Raw genomic sequence first — 8,363 nt, 5'->3', positions numbered from 1 at the left:
GGAAATGTTTAAGGGAAAAATTATGGTACCCATTTTTGACAAGTCTTCTTATGCTACCCAGAGGACTTTCAACCATTATCCAGTCGATTGGGAGACATTCTTAAAGTTGACCTGCCATCAAACTCACCCACACTACAGGAAGCCGACCTGCCGTAACGTGGACTTACGATTGTAAAATAAAAGGACGGAACCCTGTACATTTCCCGCCCCAGTTTACAAGCCCTACAAGCCGCACCAACCACCCTTAGGTTTGCGGCTATGAAGCAAAACATAAAAATCACCATTACTGGCGAAAGCCTTAATCGAATGCAATCCCAAATCAACTGTTTCGCGAGCGTCGTCCGACGTTTTTCGCCGACTACCCCCAAGGGATCCGCTGGGGGAGGATGAGGGCGTCGAGTTGGTTTTCTTTTTCTTTCACCTTGGTGTGTCGCACACGACCTTTTCCCTGTTTTTACACACTACACCCGCACCGGGACGTAAATCATTTTCCAGAGTATAAATCTTTACACAACGACATAAACAATTTATGGCCTTCTTGAAGGCGGCCGGCGGTCTCTTTCATGGTCAAAGTGAGGTGGTCGGGCGAGCGACACGCAGCTTTCCTGGCCGTGCAGACCGGCTTTCGGGGGCAATGTTCGGTCGTTGTGACAAGAGCGCTGAACAAAAAACACTGTCACAGTCGTGAAAGAGAGGGAATCGGGATCGTGGTCGGGAAACATGAGGTAAGAGAAATGAATCCTTATGTGCAATATTGCGTACCGAGGGCGAAAGCGTGACCGGTGGATTGTTTCATTACATGCCATTTCCTAAGATGGTGTGATTTTTTACATCCGCCCGGGAAAATATTCGCCATTCCATTCGGCCGAGTTATCACCGGGGAGTTTTTTCCTCGTCGTAGCGTTACAATGGCCTGTATGTTTACGGTGTATTTTTGGAGGAAGTGTTCTGTTAATAAATCTCGATCACTTTGTTGCCACAGGTTTATTGGAACTCCTTTTTTTCTTTCATATTTCATAACATTACATAACCGGTTATTCGTCTTTGTACACGATTTGAAATATACCTGTTATTTTCCATTTCGATTTGAAAAGGATTTCGAACTTCTTTACTTGCCATTCAAATAAATCAATTTCCATATTATCCGTCGGCCTCCAGACATTTTCATTACACTAAATGTGTCCATACTACTGAGAGCATGTAATCCATTATACATTTTAGCAGTATTGCCATATGTTTTTTTACGTTAATCAATTGAAATAAATTCTAAAAGCAGTATGTAAATTCTTCAGCATGAGTACTTGTGATATAGCAAGAGAAGTATTTAAAAAAAATCATTAATTTGAACCCGCTATGTTTGTTTAATTTCCTATCGAATTTCGGTTCAATTTCGATTTTCAATTATTTCTATACTTTATCAGCAATATGACGATAGAAGTAATTGACAGTTCCACTGTTTGTATTTTGTTGCATATGTATTTTTAAGAATTCATAATATTCAATAAGGCAATGTGTATAAGTTAAAAAATTCCCTGCAATCCGAACTTTGCTGTTTATTATGGCTTCCGAATCCTGCACCGCGACTACATGATAACTTGCTATTGGAAACTACTCTTTTTAATACTCTTCTCGTTTTCATTTCGTTCGGTTCTACTTCTTTTGATAAATATCTATCTATTAAATTGGTGAAAGAGGATTTTTCTTTAAAAAAAATTCAATTAGCTACCATGTAATATTTTGATTTTTAATGGTTGCACAATACATTGGAAACCACCCTCCAATTGTTAAATCCTTTAATTAGTTTGGACAGCGATTGGGAAAAAAAATTACATGAGTAACAATACACAAGTGAATCACAGGAGTTGCAACAGACCGAAATAAGGCAAAAGATATCATATTCCAACAAGGATTTAAAGGTAAAAATTAAAAATAGTAAAGCAATATCAACATATACCGACAATTTTACTAGAAAAAATATATTTGATATCATACAGTAACCAGATTTAAAAGGGGCCCCCTTATGCTCAGCACCACCCCACCCATCCTCCTTCTGCTGATAGGTAGATCCGCCTCTGCCGCGCGTACCATTTTGTTTTGCATGGTTTTTCTCCATCCAATGTAAACTTACCTTCCATTTACCATTTTGTTCGCATCTAGCAGCATTACATTCGATGCGTAAGCTCGTCGCATTACGATGATCCCGAGACCCGAGCCAAAACAATCCATCGCTCAAAGTGGCAGCAGTTCAGGTGGCATAATTCATTTCAAAGCATTCCTCCACACCGTACCGATCGGCCAGACCACGTTGAAAGCCACGTTGAAGCGGCACCCTCACCCTGGCTAGATCCTGGGAAAACCCGGAAACAACCCCCAGCGGACGTGTTTCCTGACGAACAGAGCCACCCTTTTTTGATCCGCTCATCGGGACGCACGGGGCGCACCATCGGGCCACCGGAAGGAGCCACTGTACATTTGCATGTGGGAGAAAGCCCTGCAAATGCGTGGCTGGTGGCTAACAGGGACGCCCCATATGAGGCGAAGGGATTTTGAGAATAAATGTTATTCGCTTGATGTTAATATGTAAACAGGATTGTCCAACGAAAAGCGCAGCGCGAACCGGTGGGCCCTGTTTTCCTGTGAATCAGGCTCCCTTTTTTCGCAAAACCGAAGTTTCGTTCCATCATTGTTAGCGATAGCTCGCCCTACACGAAACCAGCACCCGGTAAAGGGACCAAAGGATTGGTTGATTTTGCTCTCCAGCATCCGCCGTTGGTTTTCTCCGTGTTTTTCGGCTTCTTTCTCGCATCCCAACTCGCCTCGACGAATGAGATGTCCCATTTCGGCGGGACCCAAAGGACCAAGATTTATGAAGCGTTATTCTGGGTGGCCCGGTGCTAACACAATCACACACACACACACACACGGGTGCGGACGGTGACAAGGCCTGCCGGGGATGTAACCTTTGCTAGATGGGAAAGGACGCACCAACGTTCGTGCGAGTCGTGCGGCCGCTCATGTGTACAGCGCGTACACATCATTTCATGCATAAAGTGGAGTCGCAAGCCCCCACGCAAGATGAGTACGCACATATTCTAAGGATATTCCGTTGTGTGCGCGAAGGGTGGGATTTTATATTGCTCCCCGCCGCCCGACACGAGTACGAATTTCGCGGATCAGCTTCGGTGGAAAAGTGAAGCTTGCACGCGAAGAGCTGTACCGCAAAGCGGCCCAAATGCGGCCTAATGGATCGTGTACGAACCACTTTTCTGGTGAACACGGCGGTGCGTTATTCAGGCTCGTCCGGGCATCAAACGAAAACTGAAATATAAAAAGCGCCCAGCTCGAAATAAAGCGGGAATGCTCGTAAGCGCATACACAAAAGCTTACAAATTGAATAATGAATAAGAAAAATTGAAACACAAATCAAAGTCCAAGGCTCGGGCCGCTTTTCAGAATGATGGATGGATGAATGTCGACGCAAGTCGCGTGTGGAGTTCACTTAAATGTATACATATAGTGTAGCTATTTTTGTTTAAATTAAATAAATTACCTTATTTTTGGTAACAAAAATATTGATTGGTATATTTGAGGAATTTGGAAAGGCAAATCAACACAACAAAACTGTTTATAAATGGCGTTGAAAGCGGTTTGAATAATATCTATCGGTTTTATAATAATGTTTTATTTTTATATTTATTTTATTTTTTATACATGTTATTATCCTTTATACATCTTTTCATCTTTGTCCTATGATTGCCCTCAGCAGTTTTCTATTTTTACCTCAAGTTTTTCTAACAATTCTATCACTATTTTCACTAAATACGACCGTTCATGTCTATTTCCATATCTTCTTTGCGTATTTCACAACGATTGTTGATTGATTTGATTCATTGATAGGTAGATCCTCTACTACTTAAATTACCAAACACTGAACTACAAATACTGCAAAAATGTTCTAAAAGTAGGGGTAATCTTACTAATAAAAAACAAGACCCATATATGCACGACCTTCTTGAAAAGCATAAAATATTTCTAACAGCATGTTGTTTGAAATTTGGTTTTAGTTTCAAGGAATTGAAAATCAGTACTTACTCTCAAACAATCATGACTTCTTCCTAGAACTAATTGAATCCTTGTTTAATATCTATAAATCACACAGCTTGCACTCACCACATCCAGCAGACCCTGCCTTCTAATAACCCTGTTCCCACCGGATGGCTCAATTCGACCGTGCAGCTTTCATAATCGGTGTGAAAACAAATGTACAAATCCCCCCGTTCCACTTCGGCACATCGTAAATTGATGGTTATCATTAAATCAAAGCTTATCTTTTGCAACGTCGAGCGCAGCGCAAAACTTTCGCCCTGCATCGATCGACGGGTGTCTAGTTCTCGTCTCCGAGGGATGCCTCCCTCAATGAGGCGGTGACTTGCGGGTGATGAGCTGCGAGGAGGGTAATTATAATGCATGCATTTAATTACAGCACTCTCACCGTCAGCCGCGGTACGTCATATGTAACGTCATGAGTGAAGACGCGGCAACGGCTGCACTCGACAGCAGATTGTACAAAATAAGACTTCAAGCAGAAATTTATTCATACTCCCTCAGCGCCCGGTTTGCCCGCAAGGAAACGCACTCCTTCCAGGCAGTTCTTCGTGCAGTTTTATCCAAAGGGCCGCCGCGAGAAGCACGACTACGAAACGTAACCCATATCGTCGGGTCGAAGCGAACCCCGAACTGCGGATGGAAATCAAGATCAAACTTTATTAATTTACATCTCCAAACATATTTCAACCCGTCAAGATGGTGATTAAATATTCATACCCATATTGCATGGAATGCTAACGCATGCATTCGACTTCGACCGCTGCAACATCATCGCTTTTTACGGTTTTACGTTGCCAAATGCAAACCATCCTCGCTTCACGAGCGCCGGCTGGCTCGAGTGGTCGGATTTGGGAAACCTTCCATCCATCACAAATCCGAACGCTGCCTCGAACGATCACTTCAAACCGCAAACAAAAACTATGGAAAAATCAATTCTGCATTCCGATTCGGCTTTCGTAAGGTGGGTGGGAAGTTTTTCTAGGGAAAATCGTACGAAAAATACCCTCGCTCAATGGCATGTGCTTGGAAAATTAACGATCAGCACATATTCGACGGGTTGTTGAAGTGCCTGTTTCCACGAGTTCTGATCGGATGTAGGGCACACGCGTGCCTGGTGCACGCTCGAGTAAGTGAATGTTTTCCCTCTCGTAATTCCACCCCGTTCGCGTTCATCGTGCGCAGCTTTGAGCCAATTAGTGGACGAGATAATTACTACCGAAAGCGGCTGAATAACTGCGAGTGGCTGAAAAATGCATTGCCCGTTAAGCATTGATCGGGAAACTTCCAACCCCCCTCGAGATGAAGATTAATTAGTTGTGTTTGAATTCTTCTCCGGGAAAAGGGATTGACGTGGAGAAGAAAAAACAAAAAAACACCGAACACATCATTCCTGTAGCTTTATTTCAAGCGAAATTGAATCCATAATGTACCCCCTCACCCAAACAGCTGCTGATTTGTACGTGCATAATTAGGTTGGAAAAGCTATTGAGCCGAAGTTTTTCCTTCGCTCGAGCCCGACATAATTGGGCGACTAATAACCCTATCCACCAGGCGTCTCCATTCGAAACAACACCGAACGCTGGAAGCGAGCCTTCCTACCTTCCATTAAAAGTCATTCCAACCGAACCCCATAAAAGAAACAATAGGGTAGAGTGGGAGAGCGAGAGAGTGAAAAAGAATGGGAAAAAAGATTGCTAAGCCAACGCCGCTCGTCGGTAAGTCATCAATTTTGCCCTCCAGAAGAGCAACAATTAGCTATAAATGTTTCCATAGTTTCAGTTTAATTTTATTTAAATGGCATTTTTCCTTCCGCTGCTTTTCAGGGAAAATTTCCATTACGAGGGAGGGGCGAGGGGGAGGGGTAAAAATATTGCGCCCGGCAACAAGCGGCCAACAGCATCAGCAGGCCGGGCCACACACACACACACACACCGCCGGGTCTCTTCCCGCCACCTGTCTGTTGCTGCGCTCGGCGCTCGTTATTTTGCCAAACAAAAGGGATGAGCACAACGGGCCGTTATTTGCCCATTTTCCACCGCGTGGAGCATCAGCTTTCCTTTTCTGCTTCTTTTTTCTCCATTCGGCATTTTCGGCCATCCCGGAAGGGGTGCCGGAAAAATAACGCATCATCGAGCAGGGCGGAACCGAAGAGTCGTTGGCATGAACGTTGGCCAACTTTTCGCCATCAATTTGGAAAACAAACTGGACACAAACTGGTTTGCCTGTGCCTAAGAGTGGAAAATCGGATTCCCCGAGCAGCTGCCCCGAAAGCCGGCCAGACAGTCCGTACCATTCGCACCGGGGTCCAGGAGTGGCCTTCCCAGGCGTGTGGGAGTTCTTCCCTGCCGGGAAAAACCCCGGCACAAAAATCAACCTCACCGGCCCTGGCTGGACGGAACGGAGGCAAAACCAGGCCTTGTTACAGTGGCCGAACTTGTTCCTGCCGGAAAAGTTTTCTTCATTGTTCCCGAGCCCATCGCTGCGTTCCCAGTGCTCTAAACTGTACGAGTCGTTTGTTTGGTTGTGCGTCCTGGGTTTTTTATTCTTTTTTTGGTGCCTATTTTATTCCATCTCTTCCATCTCCGTACCGGAAAAATTGAATATTTATTACGTCACATATGGCCCGGGTGTATGGTTTTGTTGGCTACAGTTATCCGAACAATTTATTACAATCTTCTTTTTTGTGTCTCCTTTGTCTGCTTGTTTTGTTCTCTCTCGCTTTTCTTCATCACCTTGCCAACATTTTGGTGTCCAGTTTCATTTGTGACTCCACATCTTGGCACCCGGCACCGGGGCGGGAAACCGGTTGCCGATTCCACGTGCAATGATTCATTCTTTTCCGCCTAGAAATGAAGGTAACGGCAGCCGGCAGCATTCTTACGGTGGCCGGTTTCGGGAAAATATTGCGGCCCGAACCATTGTTGCACTTTCGGGGGCCCGGTTGCACTGCTCCGGGAAAAGGAATTTGAAACCTTTAACCAAAGTTGGGCGATTGCAATAAATTGATAGCATAATTGCTTTTAAAACCGAAGTTTTAGCCCGTCCACGCAATCGTTGGCATTCGGGGGGATACAAGCGGCCGGAGTGGAAGTGGAATCGAATGGAATGTATAAAAGATGGGATACATTATGTTGTAAAGCGCGTGAACTATTTTTATTTCGGCTTTTCTTTCAAATTTGATTCTCTTAATTGTTTCATTCAATGTTTCTAAGTTTTTAAAAATATTTACTAATTTTATTTTTGATTCGAACGCATTTTACATGCAATTTTAAAATATCTTTTATTCTTTTATTAAATTGTTATTTATATTACGTCCAGTTCCGCGACAGCCGGGCGGTCTGGACGAGGGGTCCGCGACAGCCGGGCGGTAGCGCCGGTTAGAAAATCGGCCCATGAGCGCCGGGGCTCACCACCTCGACGGCGTGGGCTCGAATCCCAACCGAGACCGGACCCTCCCCTGTACGAGAGGACTGACTATCCACGTACACATAGGGTAAAAAGTCTCGTAAGCCCTTTACAGGGCAGGCATGACCAACAAGGTCGTTACGCCAAGAAGAAGAAGATTACGTCCAGTTACTGTTTGCAAGAACAGCATACAATTGGATAAACAAAATTATAATTCATGGTGGCAGCTCACGAAAAGACAAATTTGACATATTAAAATTTTTCGTTTGGACCAGAATTTTACTGACATGAATTATTTAAAATATCCATTTTAATCGAAATTTCGCTCAAACAATACAAATAGCAAACAAAACAATTACATTCAAAAAACTGCTACAGGACATAAAAATTATTGTATGTTATTGTGTTTTACTATATATGTTGTTGAAATCATGCTCCAGTATAAGTAGAAAAAGTGGAATCATACATCCAATATGGAAAATTATATTATTATTATGGTTGCTAGAGTAAAGGCTTATTATTGAGAATGATTTGTAAGGGTAAAGAATAACAAACGCCATAAATTGGGGGTCCTTACAACTAAAGCCAGTAGAATAATCCATAAAAAAATGGTAAAAAAATTTGCAATATGTGGTAAAAATCGTGTATTTTCTCAAGACTAATAAATTCACCAAAGGCAATCGAAAGCTTTCCACACTTAACTTTTAAATCTGGCCACTTAAGCATTTTTAACACCTCCGGAGTGATATCGTTAGAACAAAAATATCTAACGCTCCACGAATTGAAATCGATCCAGGTGTCCAAAATTGATTTTAAATGTGCCCCACCGTGGGCGTCTAAATTGAAAACCA

Source organism: Anopheles coustani, chromosome 2 (assembly GCF_943734705.1).
Source record: "Anopheles coustani chromosome 2, idAnoCousDA_361_x.2, whole genome shotgun sequence".
In the NCBI taxonomy this organism is placed as follows: Eukaryota; Metazoa; Arthropoda; class Insecta; order Diptera; family Culicidae; genus Anopheles; species Anopheles coustani.
Note: the sequence above shows the minus strand (reverse complement) of the source record.